General features: G+C 35.5%; 1 protein-coding gene across 4 annotated transcripts in view; it reads left to right on the forward strand.

Annotated features, from left to right (window-relative positions):
• Window positions 1-16,621, forward strand: part of LMBR1 (limb development membrane protein 1) — a 160,872-nt gene that overhangs the window by 39,920 nt on the left and 104,331 nt on the right. The gene's annotated exons all lie outside the window — the stretch shown is intronic.

The following is a 16,621-nucleotide window of genomic DNA, read 5'->3' on the forward strand; positions in this document are numbered from 1 at the left end:
TGGCTGGCTCATCTCCTCCGCGGCCCTTCCGTAAGGAGATGTACAAGAACAGATAACTTTGTGCTTATGTATATTTGTTTGTGAATGTGTGTTTAGAGAAATAGGTATTAGTTTTATAAAATTTGGAAAAAATATTTTTATAATCCTATTACCCGAAGATAAAGCTATTATGAGTATTGCTACCCATAGTTTTCCACAATTGAGGACACAGTTTTGAGCACTGGGTACCAAATGATTTCACTACCAGTGCAGTTGTTCTCCGGTTGGACTATTTCCAGTTTTACAAAATAGAAATTGTGGGCTGTCCTTGTGGTTGTTAGCTGTCATCGAGTTAGTCACTGTCTCATGGTGTTGGCTCTATGCATGATCTTGGCCCATCCCCATGATCATGCATGGATCAATTCATGTGACCCATAGGGTTTTCATTTGCAGAGTTTTGGAAATAAAACCAGTCCTTTCTTCTGAGTCCTTTTTAGTTTGGACGCTTTGCCGAAAAAGTTCAGCCTCATATCAACAAATCTCCATATAAGGTACATTGGCTAAGAAACAGCTGAGGTCTCTGCAGGTGTGGGGAACCATTTTTCTGCCAAGGGCCATTAAGGTATTTATAACATTTTCGGGCCATATTGGTCAAACATTTAATTAACTCACCCCTAATGTGACGGCTGGAACGGCTTCTGTTTGGTGAGGTGTGTAATGTTAGCGGGTATTCATGATTTCACAGGCTTTCTATGGTCCAACAGCTGGATGTTCCCCACCTTTGTCCTTGAGGAAGGCAACAATTCTACCACTGAGCAACTATTGCCTCAATAATTTTAAAATCCTCGTATTCAGGACCATTTCTTTTATTCTGCTTCTAAATTAAAAGTAAGAGCTACCAAAACATGACAGACTATATCACTGATGTTAGAGGGCTTAATTGTGAAAGTAAATGCATTTGCTTATATTGACTAATTTTTCTCTTTATAACGTAAAGTGTATAAGCACGGGCATTTTATATTGTTTATAGAACAGGGCCTAAGAGCAGTGCTTCACATATAATGGCTGCACTGTAAACCTTCGATGTACAGTAAATGATAGCTTTAACCTCCATTAACCATATTGGAGGGAGAAACTCCTAAATGATACCATAGCTTATAGCTTAAAAACTAATTACTAACAAGCGTATCATGTCTGTTGCAGTAGGGGGTAAGCCAAAATAAGGGAAATCCTCAATGAGATTTTTGACACAACAGCCAAAATGACTCAAACATACCAAAGATCATGAAATCTTTACAAGTCTGGACAAGATTTCATGCTATTATTCTAAAAACACAAAAGTTTTGCATTTTCTACTAATTTTTAATAATATGCAAGATACAGAAAACATATACAAATGTTTTCTATCCACTTTTACCTATTCCTATTTTAAATATAACAACAAACAGTGGAACTGAAAATAATGTATATGCTATCCTTTTGTTCTATCTCACAATTAATGCTAATAATTGGCATTTCATGTCCCACACTGAGCAATGAAAGAACAGGCCTCACAACAAGCTGATAAGTGATAAAGAAAACCAAGTAAATGTACCAATGATGAGAGTATTAGAGTCAGTTCTGTCTCACTCCGATGTTCCAGTATCATTTTTAATCATATTCTCATTATAGGCAGATACATCGTACTGGGCTATACAGAATTTTAAAACTAAAGGATATATATATCAATAAAAATATATTTTAATTTATACTTTAACTCCTCTGGTTGAGAGGAGTTAAGTAGTATCACAAGATAATATGGTTAGTGTAATAGTTAAACATACACAGAATAAAGTATCAACATAAATCTAACTTCTAATTCACACCTAATTTATATATTAAAGGTATAATCTATCAAATAGAAGGGCAAACCAAAAAGCACTTTTAGTAGGGTTCCGGTTCATACATGCACAGGTTTATTCCAAATGAAACATATTTTGGCTCTTGGGGGATTGGCTGTCATTAGTGACACTGTTGGTTCTTGTAATACTGGTGGTATAGCTTTCAGCATCATTGCAACATGCTAGCCAGTACAGTACAAAAGATCTAATAGACAAATGGTAGGTGAAACTCTTATATTCCATAAATTAAACAATGGTTGCATCATTAGAATGGGTGCTTTAGAATTAAATAAATGTAGTAGCTGTAAACATTGTGAATGCCCTATATGCTACTGAATTTCTCACTTTCACGTGGTAGATCTTATATGAATCTTTAAAATATTGAGGAGAGTCCTAATATATTGAGGAAATAATTTTTGATTTGAGGCCCCCCTTCTTGTCTTGCTAACCTGTCCACACTCATAAACAGACAGAAACACATTTATTACATGATTGCACAGCTTGAAAGTCAGTCTGTTAAAGGAAAACTACCATGAATTTGAATTATTCTCTGTGAGGGTTGTGTGCTTTATTTTGATTTATTTATAGCAATAGGTGATGTGTCTGCTTTTTAAACATTGTGAAGAAGCAATTAAAATATTTTATGCCTTTTTGAAGTTTCACAGAAATTTATAAAAAATTACTTTTAAATTATGTTATCAAACTTTATATATTTACTTTGTAAACTCACTGCCATCAAATTAATGTCGACTCATAAGATGTAAAACCAAGTCAGTCTTTAATTTTAATATAGCATTACTCGTGAAATGTTCCTAACAGTTTAATAAGAAGTCGTGGTGATACTGCTAAGTAGGTTTTGGGCTAACTGTAAGGTTGGTAGCTTAAACCTACTGCCTTCTGTTCCCATGAAGATTTACAATATTGGAAACCTTATATGGTTCAATGGCAGAGGGTTATTTATTTTTTTTGTTTTGGTTAAAAAATGTAATAAATGATTTTAATAATTCAGCCATTATTAATATGTATCAAAACAGTTTACTGGATAATTTATTGAGGTGTTGTTTATAATAATAAAAATAAAAGCAATCTAAGTGTTTAGAGTGGGAGATCAGGTTAATTAAAATTTTGGTAGGTCCTAACACTGAAGTGTTTTGTGTATTATAGATGATGATGTAAATGAATAATTGCGGATATACAAGGATATTGGAAGACTATCTTTAGTTTGCTCTCACTTTTGAAGAAATATGTACATATATGTGCACTATGTACATGTATATGTGCACAGGAAAATATAATAAAGAATAAATCCTATGATATAGCAGTTTTTCTCTGGTGAAAGATTATGACAAATTTTAATTTGGGGTATGTACTTTTTATAATACTTATACAGTGGAAATGTATCACATTTTTTAAGAAAAAGGTATATTTTAGTAGAAAGCTTCACAATTTTTAAAACTAGTCTTAATTTTTGTTTTTCTTTAATATGCATTAAATATTTAATTTAGCTGTAATTAAATATTCTAATTCTGAAGTTCACACAATACTCACCATTTGAAAGTAGATCTGGAGTCTTTTTCCCAAGGCTCATTTTTTTTGGTAGAATTTTTAAAAATTGCATATTATAGTACTTTGGACTATTAGATTAGATCTTAAGTTCCTTGAAATATTGGCCATTTTGGAAATTATTGAATGAAATTAAAATTTTAAATTTAAACTCATGAGTTTTCTTATGTGATAAAAGTGGTACATTATTTGCTTCATACTAACATGTATCACATTCTGAGGACAAGGTGGTTGAGTGGTTAAGGTGATATATCACATTTTGAAATATTTTGTGATTCCAGCAGATGGAGCTAGAAATGCATCCTATGGTTTATCTGGCAGTTCTGGTTTTTGTTTGTTTTTAAATGAAATAATCTGGGATGATTATGAAATAAACTTTATTTATTTATTTATTTATTTTTGAAATAAACTTTATTTTAATGACCTTTTTTGGGGATGTGCTTGAATATCTTTTAAAAAGCCCACCTTTGGTACTAATTTAAATGAACTCCAATATTTCTGCATTTCTATGGTTTTGGTATTGTATTGAAGGAGCCCTGGTGGCCTATTGGGTTATTCGTTAACTGCAAAGCTTGCAGTTTGAAACCACCAGCTACTCTGAGGGAAAAAGATGAGTTCTGTAGTGTTTTGGAACCGCATAGGGTGGATCTGTGCAGATCTATGTTGTCCTCTATGGTCCCTGTGAGTCAGAATAGACTCCACAGTGAGTCTGGCTGGGGATTATTATTGTATTGAAAAATATCTTAATTTCTAAGGAAGAAAAAATGTTATATTATAAATTAATATGAAATGACAAGTATCATGTATCTTGGTCATATAGTAATTTTTAATATAAGAATGACTTCTCAAAAGTCTAGATTGTTGTTATGGAATTTGTTTAATGTATGTAAAATACTCCATTTGCCAAGAATGTAATCAATACTTAGTAATGTGTATATTAGTTGTTTTTATCATTGTAGTTTTAACTTATGTGTTGCATGCTTCATGATTAAACTACAGGAAATCCCAATGTTACAAACTAGATGGGTTCTTAATACCTAGAAGTCCTTAGGTTGAATTTGGAGGTGAGTCAAAACAGGTGTGCACAATCTTATGTGGCCTTACTTTAGTGCAAGAAAAGGCTTGGAGTCTAAAAGCTGCATGCCCGCCATGTGAAATGGTGAATTTACTTAGTATGGGCTGATTTAATCATCTCAAAGTGTGTGCAAATTTACATAATACTGAAGAGGAAGTCTGAGTTGTTTTGTAAGTCAGACATTCATAACCCAGGGATTCCTGCAGTATAAGTCTGAAACCTTCACGTTTATTTATTTTTATTCCTAAACATAATTTTTTTTTGCATTCAATGATTTAGAATTTCTAACAAAGCTTTTTATTTATATAGATAGTTATTCTGGTAGATAGGATGAGTTTTAACTCTCAATTTATTTGTGTTAAGTCAATATTTCCTACAGAGAAGACTTTAGGATACCATATAAATCTTTGACCACAGTTGGGATTGTCAAAACTGCCAGCATGTGTATTTTCTTGAAGAGAGGACCCCAAATCAAACCCAACCCACTGCTGTTGGAGGAAAAATACAACTTTTTAAAAAATTACATAATCTTATATCTAAAGAACAATGAGTAGAAGGTCTCTAATTTTTTTTCTCAGTAATATATTAGCTTTAGTTTTATTAGGATGCTTTCAAAGAAAGGGTCAAAACAAATGATGGTTTTCAAGTGGATCTTCTGGGCCAGTTAAATTTAAGGCAGGGAAGTTCGCTTAGAGGGTGAGGGCTACATTTGTTTGTCTTTACTCCAAAAAGGTAATCTTGATACCTTTTATTCCAAGGAAATCTGATGAAAATCACAAAGGTTTATTTTGAAGAAATTTTAAGAGAAAAGAAACTAGATTTGTGAGAAACAACAAAGGTGTGTCCCAGATATCTTTCCATCACAACAGTGCACTTGCTCCTATTTCAAGGATAGCAAGGACTTTTATAATAAATTTGTTAGTATTAAGAATCTTTCTAGTAATCTTGAATAATTTTATTTCTGTGCCTGAAGACGTTGCTAATATGTTGGTAGAGATGTCATTGTTTCAATTTGATCACTCTCTTAGCTTTTGAAAAGCAAGCATTGGTTAGGGTGAAGTTTTGATTTTCAGAGAACAATTTGAATTTGTAGTTTTCACAGCATGAAAGAAGCATACATTAGGGTTCATGCGGGAGAGGGGGACTGGGAGGGAGGGGGGGAAATGAAGACCTGATATCAAGGGCTCAAGTAGAAAATGTTTTGAAAATTATGATGGCAACATATGTACAAATGTGCTTGACACCATGGGAGCCATGTATGGATTGTGATGAGAGCTGTAACAGCCCCAATAAAATGATTTTTTAAAAAAACATACATGATCAAAACAATACATTCTGGAAGTATATATTTATGGATCAAAACAATTTTAGAAAGTCTCCTCTTAGCATGAGTGTTGATTGTTTCAAATTAAAAATATAAGTGAAATGGTTTTTCTTCACTATAGAAGTATAGTGGACCCTTAGCATTAAATGGTTTAATATTCATGGTTGAAGCTATTTGAGAGCAAGCTCTGAGGCTTCTTGACATGTAGTAATTTGTAATTTTGTTGAGGCTAGAATTTGAATTGTGCAATCAGTGAGGCTAGTTAATAGAGGGAGCCACTTGGCTAATGAGTGAGCCTCACTTAGCATCCCCTTCTCAATTCAGCTTTGTTATTCTTCATCTTTTTATGCATTTTATGGGGGGAAGTTATATGATTCAAGAATATGAAGGATTTTGAGCTTCAAAGATATGAAATATATGCTTCATGATTTTTAGTGTGTATATAGGCTCCTTATAGAAAGCTTACAATATGCAGAAAAATAGGAAGAAAAATATCTATGACTCTTTCATGTTTACATTGTTAATAATTTGGTGTATTAATTCACAATTTATTTTCTATACCTGTTTTTGCTATTTTGGTCATTGTTGCTTTTATATATTTTTATAGTATATGAATACATAGTTGTATAAGCTTTTTTAATATAAATAATGGAAATAATTCTTTAATGGTTGAGGGGTAATCTTAACTATAATTCAGATAATTTTGTTTTAATTGCTCATATGTATCTAATTTTTCAGTTTTTTTGGACCATTTGTGTTATGCTGAGGCAGGATATAGGAGATGCACTGACATTTGTTTAGTATGTTGGTATGTTACTTCTTTTCTTCATCCAATCCCCATGAGTTAGCTATACCCATTTTAATGATGAGGATGAATTAAAGGAAGAAAGGTCTGGCGACTTGCTTTCAAAAGGGCACTGCCTTGAAAAACCTAAGGCGTGCAGCTCTACTGTACACATATGCTGTTACCATGAATTGGAATCAATTCGACATTAGTGAATTTGGGTTTGGTTTTTGGTGTAGATGAGAAAACAGCTACTAAAAGTTGAAGTCTCTTTTTCAAGGTTGCATAGTGCTTAGCTAATAAGGCATGGGCTGCTAGTCACACCCCATTTTTCAAATGTAAAATGCCATTCACTCAGACATTTGCCATCAGGACTAATAAGGTATTACATGTGAATAACTTGGCTTTGTTACATTAAAGTACACGTAGTATATACTATACATTCAATTTTATTGAAGTCAAGTTTAAAAAAAACCCTGTTTTGGAAATATGTTCAATATTTTACAAAGACTTGGTTGTATGTGTGTGCATACTGAACACACACACGCACAAATAGAGAAGTGGTATAAACAGTCTGATCATGGACTTGGATAGAATTCTCAGCTTAACCATTTCCCTTAGTAAATCAAATTAAACTGATTTGTTCTTTTTGGCCAGCACTCACAAAATTCAAAGTACATGTTTTATTTAAAATGTTAAATGTGAGAGATGATACAGTAATGTAGAAAGAACAAAAAGCGTGTTATAGTCCCAGCTCTAACATTTGTAAGTTATATAATTTGAAGGGGATTTACTTTTTAATAAAAGATTTATTGCCTCACTCATTTATTAACTGAACTTTTATGATTGAGTATGACAAGGAATGTTAAGGTGTTTGCACCAAAATTCTTTTTCTTGTAGTATTCATGGTACATGAAAATGAAAAGCATTTCATTATTGTGAACAATTCTTAATTTTAGATCATGACAAACATTGTGTCTATTCTGCTTAAGTATTTTGTTGAAATGAAGATCTTTGTTACGATAGGAAGAGAAAGCACTTTTTTGAGTGGAGAAAGAATAAAACTAGTACTTTTTGAACTGAAGATAGCAAGATAGCATGCCATCTTAGGAATTAAGTACATGTGGCTTTGCAATGATTTCATTGTTATGTTTAAAATATTCTTAGAACATTATCAGATCATTAGAGTGTGTTTCTTAAATGTATCAAAGAACATAATGGAATGGGCATTTGAAAAAGGAGAAAATGAGTTTGATGATGTTTTTGAAGTATCCTAGAGAACCATACTAGAAATGTACAGTGGGATAAATTTTAGAAAGTAGGGCAAAAGAAAAAAGATAATAGACATTTCACCATAGAGGCTCTTCCATCTAGTAAGAGAAATGTAACAAAAGATGAGATTGAGACTTTATTGTTGAATTAAGTGTTTGAAGGCTTAAAACGGACAGGGATAGCAATAATTTTCTGAAGAGGTCAATCTAAAATAGAGTAGATAACTACAGGCAAATTAAAAAATTATTAAAATTACTGTACTTTCTAATGAACTTTTCAAAGAACAAGTGTTTTCTGCTTGATATTTTATGCCAAGAGCAGCTGTTCTCAACCTGTGGGTCGTGACCCCTTTGGGGAGGTCGAACCCTTTCACAGGGGTTGCCTGATTTATAACAGTAGCATAATTCCAGTTATGAAATAGCAACAAAAATAATTTTATGGTTGGGGTTGCCACAACATGAGGAACTGTATTAAAGGTTCGCAGCATTAGGATGTTTGGGAACCACTGGCCAAGAGGCTTCCCCTGTACTTCCCCTACCCTTTTTTGACAACAAGAACTAGCTCTCAGAATAAGAAAAATTAAAAAGATCATTGTTCAAGTGTTAGTAGAGGAACACTGTAAAAGCCAAATATAATCTGGCCAACATGGAGCTAGATAGCTAGGCTTTAAGAAATCCTAGGTATTGCAGCCCAGTAATCCCTTAGAGATGGGAAATGTGATGAGCCCTGTGACTGTCCTACTTGTACCTGGAGAGTGTGTCTAGGCTGTAGTGCACTAAGTGACCTCTGAGTTGAGAAGGAGCTGGGAGTCTAGAAAGCTGGGAGGTTAGAATTAGATGGGCAGAGTACTGAGGAGAGAGCTGCACAGAGAAAGAGCCCAAGTTCTGCAGAGGGCTCCTGTATTAGTTTCCCATCGTCACCAAAACACATTACTGTAACATAGCAAATTTATTCTCTCAGTTTCTAAGCCCCTGGTCTGAGTGGGTTGGACTGGGCTTTTACTTTTAATGTGAGCACCTGACTTTTGTACATTAAGTACATTGAATGTTTTGTTGAAATCATTAAATGGTTGTTATTGTTGAATTCAGTTACTTGTGGTGGTATGCTTGAGTCCTTCATTTCCTTGCTAGCTGCCAGCCATTTGCTAATCTTCGCTCTTATAAATTGCCTTGTTTTTTCTTTTCTTTTTAAAGTTGACTTGTTTTTCATGCTTCTGTATGAACCACTTCAGTAAAAGTGAATGTAAGTAGTTCCCCTCGAACTTTCTGTTCGGTTGCACTTCTGAAGCTCCAGCTGGAGAAAGTTCTTTGCTTTTATAGGTGTAAGTGGTTAGATTGTATCCACTTGGGTAATCCAAGGTGTTATCCTTATCTATTTTAAAAGCCATATCCTTTGCATTTGTAAATTCCATTGTTTGCATATAACATAACATTCATTGATTATAGGGAATAAGAAGTGGACATATTTGGGGGTCCATATTGCCTGCCTTGAATCTGCAGCTGAATCCAAAGCAGGGCAAACTAAAAACCTCCAAACTACCCGCTGTCGAGTTGATTCTAACTCATAGTAACCCTATAGGACTGGATAGAACTGCCCTTTTGGATTTCTGAGACTTAACTCTTTGTGGGAGTAGAAGCCTCATCTTTCTCCCATAGTTGTGACTTGCTGACTTTTCAGTTAACAGTTGAATGGAACCCACCATGCCACTGTACAACCCCTCATGAGGAAAAAATTCAGTCAATTAAAACGGATTCAGAACAGGCACAATTAGCAGACATTAAAACAATTCTTATGACTGTATTGTTTATGTTCCAGAAGGAACATAACATTGTTTATGTTACAGGAAGAGGAATAGCCTTAGATATGAAGACTATTCTAAAAATCAATTTCTAGAGATGAAAGATACAACATGCGATATGAAAATATATTGACTGTATTAACAGATAAGATACTGGAAGAATAATGAATTTGTGGATATACAATAGAACCGATACAAAGTAAAACAGAAAAAAACAGACCAGAGCATTGATGATTTAATTGGTGTCCCTAAAAGGGGTTAAGAAAAAACTGAAAAATGGCAGAATATTCTCAATATTAATAGAAATATTGATAGAAATATTAATAGAAACTATAAGTTTACTGATCCAGAAACTGGACTAGTCTTAAGCACAAGAAATACAAGGAAAACCACACCAATGTATATCATCAAATTGCTCAAAATTGTTGATAAAAAGAAAATCTTAAAAGCATGCAGAAAAACAAGTTATAGTAGTGAGTAACATATTTCTTGTGGGACACTATAAAAGTTGGGTGGGTGACAGTGAAGTCACATCTTTAAAGTGCTGAAAGAAAAGTAACCTGCCAACCTAGTTGTACAACCAGAGACAATATTAAAAAACAAACAAGTAAAACGAATACAATTTCAAGTATACAAAGTTAACAATCTTCAACAGATATGTACAAGAAATGTTAAGAAAAGTTTTCAAGTAGAGGGAAATTGGTAGGGGATAGAAATCTGAATCTAGTAAATGGAATGAAAAGCCCTAGAAGGAGAAATTCTGGGGGTAAATATGTTTTTTTTCTCTCCTAATATGAGGGGCTTCAAAAATTCATAGAAAAATTTCATTGACTTTTTAAATTCCAATTTTCCATGAATTTCTTGAAGGCCTCTCGTACATGTCTTTTAAAAAGTGAATTGTTAGGATTTATGAAATTGTAACAAGGTATATTGCATAGTCTATGACAAGCATTAGGAAAAAGAAATGGAAGCTAAAATGTTTATTGGGGGGAGGGGTGAGTCTCAAATTGGTTCCCTTAAGTATCCATCTTAAAGTGGAAAAAAGGAGGAGAGCAAATGAATCTCCAAATAAGAAAATTTAAAAAGTGATGCTCTCTCCCACAGAACTCTTCTTCAGCTTTATCTCCTATAGCACGCTGTACTTTTCAGCTAGGTTCTATAATCCATTGCAGTGCCATAGAAAATGCTCAAGATTATGGGGTTTATTATAGAAGTGAACAGTTTACATTTCAGTTGAGAGATTCTGAGGATAATTGTTCAGTCAGGACATGTTACAAAGCTCTGGTTAGGGCTGCTAGTAAATGTCCAAAGGGCATGCTACTCCCCTGTAACCCTCAATTCAGTTAGGTGGGTCAGCAAACTCACCTCCCCCAACTGTGTTCAAAGGCACCCATTCCACAAGTCAGCCTCTTGCCCTAGCCTAAAGCATGCATCATTGCTTGCTATGTGGGCTGGGAAGTCCACTACTCTGCCTTATATTCCTTGTTTTGCTGTTTCTGTTTTTCTGCCACTTCTCTAGTGTCAAAGCTGTCTCCTGGATCAAGAAGGTTCAATGTGCAGGGATCTCTGGGTTCAAAGGATACACTCCACTCCTGGTTCTTCTTATGTTGATAGTGAGATCCTCCTTCCTGCTTCCAAGAAGGTTCATTTTATACCCAGTAAGAGGGCAATCACAGTGAATCCTGTTAGTATATTCCCCCACCTTCTCTTAGACCCACCAGGAAAAGGTCATTTGGTGGGAGTTACAGAGACTATGACTAGAAAATCCACATCGAATAATTCACCACACGACAAGTGGAAATCAATGAATTAGAAAAACAGAGAAAATCAATTAGATTGACAAACCTCTAGCCACTTTGATCAGTGGAAAATATAAAAGACACCATTTAACAATATCTAGAATGTGAGTGGGCAACAGTAGCAAGTCTACAACTACTAACGGGATAATCAAAGTATATTAAAATGGAAACCCACACCAACCCCATAGCTGCTGAGTTGAATCCTCCTCATAGGGACCCAAAGAACAGAAGGACTGTGCTCCTTTGGGCTCCCTAGATTGTAAATCGTTACTAGAGCACACATCCTCATTTTACTTCCGCAGCAACTCTTGGGTTTGAGCTAATTATCCTGCGGTTAGCAGCCCAATACATATTCCACAGCACCACCAGGGCTCTTCCAGGGTATATTTTAAACATGTTTTTGTTAAAAATTTGACAAATTAGAGAAATGAACAAATTCCTTGAAAGTGCAGAATACTAAAACTTTATTCAACATTGTGGAAATGTTGCAAACATTTTTTTCAAATAAAACTGTAGGTCAAGATGAAATAACACCAATTCTATACAAAGTCAAAAATTTTATTCTTTTATTCATTGAGCTTAGCATTACATTGGTAGTAATCAGAAAAAGACAGTGTAAGAAAATTATGCATCCATATTTGTGGTCATTCTAAAGCAGTGGTTCTCAACCGTCCTCTTGCTGTAACCCTTTCATAAAGCTCCTCATGTTGTGGTGACCCCCAACCATAAAATTATTTTCATGGCTACTTCATCACTGTAATTTTGCTACTGTTATGAATCATAATGCAAATATCTGATATGCAGGATGTATTTTCATTGTTACAAATTGAACATAATGAAAGCATAGTGATTAATCACAAAACACTATATAATTATATATTGTAGACTATTTACTTCTAATTATAAATAAATGAAATTTTGTCCTGAAGCATGGTATAGCCTGGGTAACAGTCTTCACGCCGCGTACTCCTATGTGGATGTAGCTGCATGTGGGTGGACCCGCCTGGAGATGGATAGAGGAGTGGTGTCTTGGTTCATAAGACAATCGGAAATGTGTTTTCCGATGGTCTTAAGTGACCCCTGTGAAAGGTTCGTTCAACCCCTAAGGGTGGCAACCCATAGGTTGAGAACTGCTGTTCTAAAGAAAGGTGACTCAACGGAATGTGCAAATTATTGAATATCAATATCATATGCAAGTAAAATTTTGCCAAAGATAACTAAAAAACAACTGCAGCAGTAGTACAAGAGGGAGCTGCCAGAAATTCAAATATTTTAAGAAGAGGGATATCATTCATTTCTTTCTTTTATTATTATGGGGGAAGGTACAGTGATGGGGTTGGGGGTGCACGGCACCTCTCAGCCCTTCTTAGCAGTCGCCTTCCTCTTGGCGGCCAACACGTTGCTCATCTCCTCTTTCTTCCTCTTGGCGCAGGTGTGTGTCCCCACCCGCTTGTTGTTGAACTTGAGCGCTTGGTTGCTCTTGGAGACCTTGAGCAGTTCTGTGGCCCAGGCCCTCTGGCGCTAGGCAAGTAGGGCTCAAAATGATGGGGGCAACGAATGTATAAATGTGCTTTACACAATTGATGTGTGTGTGGATTGTGATGAGAGTTGTATGAGCCCCAATAAAATGATTGGGGGAAAAAAGCTAGGAATACGAGGTTTTGTCTTACGTATATTGGACATTGTGTTATTCTGGATTGACTAGAGAAACAAATTCATGGACACTTATGTGTATAAGAAAGAGCTTTATATAAAAGCTCAATTGTATATTGAGAAAACATCCCAGCCCAATCCAGATCAAGTCCATAAATCCGATGTTAGCCCATATGTCTGATACTAGTCTATAAATTCCTCTCTAGACTCACAGAGCACATGAAATGATGCTGAATGCAGGAAGAGCACAGGCTGGTGGGTGGAAAGTTGTGGACCCAGTGGGGGTGGAAGCCTCTCAGTGCTGGTGTGGGTCTCCACGTGGCAATTTAAGCTCCAGGGCTCTGGCTCCATCAGTGTGTCTCTATGAGGCTTGTCAACAGGGATGTGTAGCAGAGGAGTGTGTGTCCTGCCTCCAGGAAGGAAGACAAGTTTCCAGAATCCTCAGAAGGTCATGCCACACAGAGGCATGATTAGCTATGACCTGATTGACAGACTTCACTCACGTTGGCAGGGGATTATGTAACTGCCATAGACCTGTTATCAGAGAGACCCATCCTTGGAGAAGGACAAAGCCTTTTCATGAGCTGGATTGACACAGTGGCTGCAATAATGGGTTCAATACAAACAACAGTTGGGGGCATGAGAAATAATGGTTTATGCCATTGTTGCAAGTTTCCCTCTAGTTGGTTCCAACAATAGCAAAACCCAATATTTTTCATGAACACATGAATAGGTACATGAATTTTAAATGTAATTTTAGAATAATAATATATTATGACCAATGGGGTTTATCCAAGAATGCAAAGTTTGTCAAACTTTTGAAAATCAATCAATTAATTTCACTGTATTACACACTAAAAAGGAAAACCCATGATCCACATAGTTTATGCAGGGAAAGCATATGAAACCCCCCAAAACTTATTACTATTGAATTAGTTGTCTAGTAGCAACCCTATACTGCAACAGAGTAGAACTTGCCCTTTGGGTTTCAGAGACTATAAATATTTATAGACACCAATGATGATTTTGCATTGCTGACCTTTTGAGTATCATTATACCATGTACCCTCTATGCCATCTATTTCAGGTAAAATTGCTCAGCAGACTAGGTGTGAAAGAGAACTTTCTCACCCTAATAAAGAGCTTCTATGAAAAACCTATAGGTAGCATCATACTTAATGATGAAGAACTGAACACTTTCCCCTTAAGATCAGGAAGTTTGCCCTTAATGGTTTAGTCAACATTGTTCGGGAAACTTTTCAAAGTAAAGGACACTCAGTTTAGAAAGGAAGAAGTAAAAACTGACTTTATTGGCAGATGGCATGATTATGTAGAAGTCTGATGGAATCTACAGCAGACCGATTAGAGTCAATTAGTGAATTTTGCAAGGTTGCAGGATTAAAAAAATCGCTGTAACAATTTGATTGTATTTATATCTATCAATGAATAATTGGAAATTGGAATTCAAAACCCCAAGTCATTTACATATAGCAGCATAAGAGGGGCCTTCAAAAATTTCATGAAAAAATTTCATCTTTCAGTTAAATTTTTTCATGAACTTTTTGAAGCCCTCTCATATATTAAATACTCACAGGATATGTGAAAGTGATATAATGTAAATTATAAAACATTGCTGAGAGAAATAAGAGTACCACAATTAATGAAGTGATATAACATGTTCATGGATTAGAAGACAACATTGTTAGAATTCCAGTTCTTTCTAAATTATTCTATAGCTTCAACACCATGCCAACAGGCTGTTATGTGGAAACTGACAAACTTAATCTATTCTAAAATTATACAGGAGTGCAAAGGACTTAGAATAGCCAAAGCAACTTTGAAGAGAATGAAGTTAGAAAATGTACTCTCCTAGTTGGAGGACTTACTTTACTACTCTCCATAAAGAATATTACATTGTTGTTGCTGTTAGTTGCCATTTAGTCTTCTCTGACTCATAGTGAATCTATGTACAATGGCATAAAATGCCCCTAGTCCTGTGCCATCGTCACTAATCGGTAAGCTCAAATCCATTGCTGTGGCCACTGTGTATTCTGAGCGCCTCCCAATCTATGGGGCTCATCTTGTAGCATTATATTGGATGAGGTTCTGTTATGATCCATAATGTTTTATGATTTTTTGGAAGTAACTTTGTGAACCATTCTTCCTAGTTTGTCTACTCTGAAAGCACCGCCAAAACTTGTCCACCATGTTATCCTGCTGGTATTTGAAATACTGGTGTCAGATCTTCCAACATCATTGCAACACTTAACCCACCACAGTACAACTACCTGACAGATAGCCAGCTGAAAGTGCAGGGAAATGCAGTGAATAATTTAATGTGGCTTTTCTAGCCATAGTCTCTCTAATTCCCACCAAATGAATGACTTTTCCTAACGGGTCTGGGTAAGAGGGAAGACATTAATAAAATTCAGTTCAGTGATTATTACTTGATTTAATGGTGAGTGCTACCGTACTGGGTAGAAAACGAAGTATCTCAAAAGCAGGAAGTGGAGATCTCATTACCAGCAAGAGAGAAGAGCCAGAACTAGAGCGTGCCCTTTGCACTCCAAGATTGCTGCACATCGATCCTTCTTTATCCAGGAGATTTCGTTGACACCAGAGATGAGTGATGGAGAAGCAGCAACAGCAAAACTAGGTCGAGCAGGAGACAAAGTAGATTTCCCAGTCCATAGATCAAGTAAAGCTGTGAGTGCCTTTTGGCAGAAGGAATAGGGTGGAATAGGGTCCCTCTGGGCACTTAATTGCTGATTCAGTAGTTGGAGCTGAGTGCTTTCAGGTTGAGGCTTATAGTGGAGTGACATGCCCTTTGGCGTGCCCTTATTAGCAGTCTTAAAAGAGCTTTGTAACTTGTCTTGATGATACAACTGTATCCTGAGCATGTCTCACCTGAAATGTAACCTGACAATTTCTTGATGGACCCCATAGCCATGAATATTGTCTGATTTCTCTAGCCATTGCAGTGAGTTAAGAACCCAGCTGAAAAGTAGAGTGCTGCTAGAGAAGAAGGACTGTTAAAAAGGTACAACCATCAAGATTGTGTGGTCTTGGCATAAAAATAGACAAATACCAACCGATAGAGCTCAGAAGTAGATCTCTACATGTATGCTCAATTGACTTTGATAAAGTTTCAAAGGCAATTTAATAGAAAAATATAATTTTTTAGCAAATTTTTTCAAACTATATAGTTATATGTACTTTAAGCAATTTATAGCTTAATGAAGCTCCTTAAAATAAATGCTTTCTATACCTTTGGGTGATGTGACTTTCTTCATTTTACAGCTAGTTCCTTAGTTTGGCCCATGAACTTTTCTTTATAGGGTGTTTCTTTGTTAATATTTATCTACATAGAAGTCGTATTGTTCATTCATGCAGCTCAATATTTATTGAGTCCTCAGTACTTAAATAGGCATTGGAGAGTAAAAAATGAGAAATATGATGCATGCCTCATGGAACTTAGATCTAGAGCAGTGGTTC

Source organism: Echinops telfairi, unplaced genomic scaffold (assembly GCF_000313985.2).
Source record: "Echinops telfairi isolate 266 unplaced genomic scaffold, ASM31398v2 ScPeMD7_31;HRSCAF=116, whole genome shotgun sequence".
Taxonomy (NCBI): Eukaryota; Metazoa; Chordata; class Mammalia; order Afrosoricida; family Tenrecidae; genus Echinops; species Echinops telfairi.